Source organism: Penaeus monodon, chromosome 19 (assembly GCF_015228065.2).
Source record: "Penaeus monodon isolate SGIC_2016 chromosome 19, NSTDA_Pmon_1, whole genome shotgun sequence".
NCBI classification, from domain to species: domain Eukaryota; kingdom Metazoa; phylum Arthropoda; class Malacostraca; order Decapoda; family Penaeidae; genus Penaeus; species Penaeus monodon.
The window spans coordinates 12,174,600-12,175,067 of NC_051404.1; the positions used below are offsets into that span (position 1 = coordinate 12,174,600).

Sequence of the window (468 nt, forward strand, 5' to 3'; positions counted from 1 at the left end):
AGCATAGATATAAACACCAACAACAACAAAATCACCGTAGACTTTATCCATCTCCATCCGAAATCACCAAGCAAACACTCGCAAATAAACTACAGCAAACAACACCCTATTATTATGGTGTACCACAGCAACCGCCTTGAAAGGTGTACACATCACAGGGTCTTTAGATCTTGAGACATTCACGACGCGTCTTGGTACAGATCCGGGTTGAGTCTCCCTATGCTAATCTCCTCACGCTTACAGACTCACAGCATCTTCCTATATTTAGCTTCGGTTGGGTTCCTCTGCCTCCTCTTTCTTTCTTTTTCGTCTCTTTTTCTATTTTTGTGTTCTTTTCCCTTTTCCTTCTTCATTTTCTATTGTTTTCTTATGTTTATTTATTTTTTCTTCTGTTTTTGTGTTTCCTTTTCTTCTTTTTCTTGGGTTCACTTTTTTTCTTCGTCTTCTTCTTCTCTTTCTTCTTTAGAT

At 38.0% G+C, this 468-nt stretch overlaps 1 protein-coding gene across 1 annotated transcript in view; it reads left to right on the forward strand.

Annotated features, from left to right (window-relative positions):
* The window catches only part of LOC119585330 (roundabout homolog 1-like), a 189,296-nt gene that overhangs the window by 187,293 nt on the left and 1,535 nt on the right, over positions 1-468 (forward strand). The gene's annotated exons all lie outside the window — the stretch shown is intronic.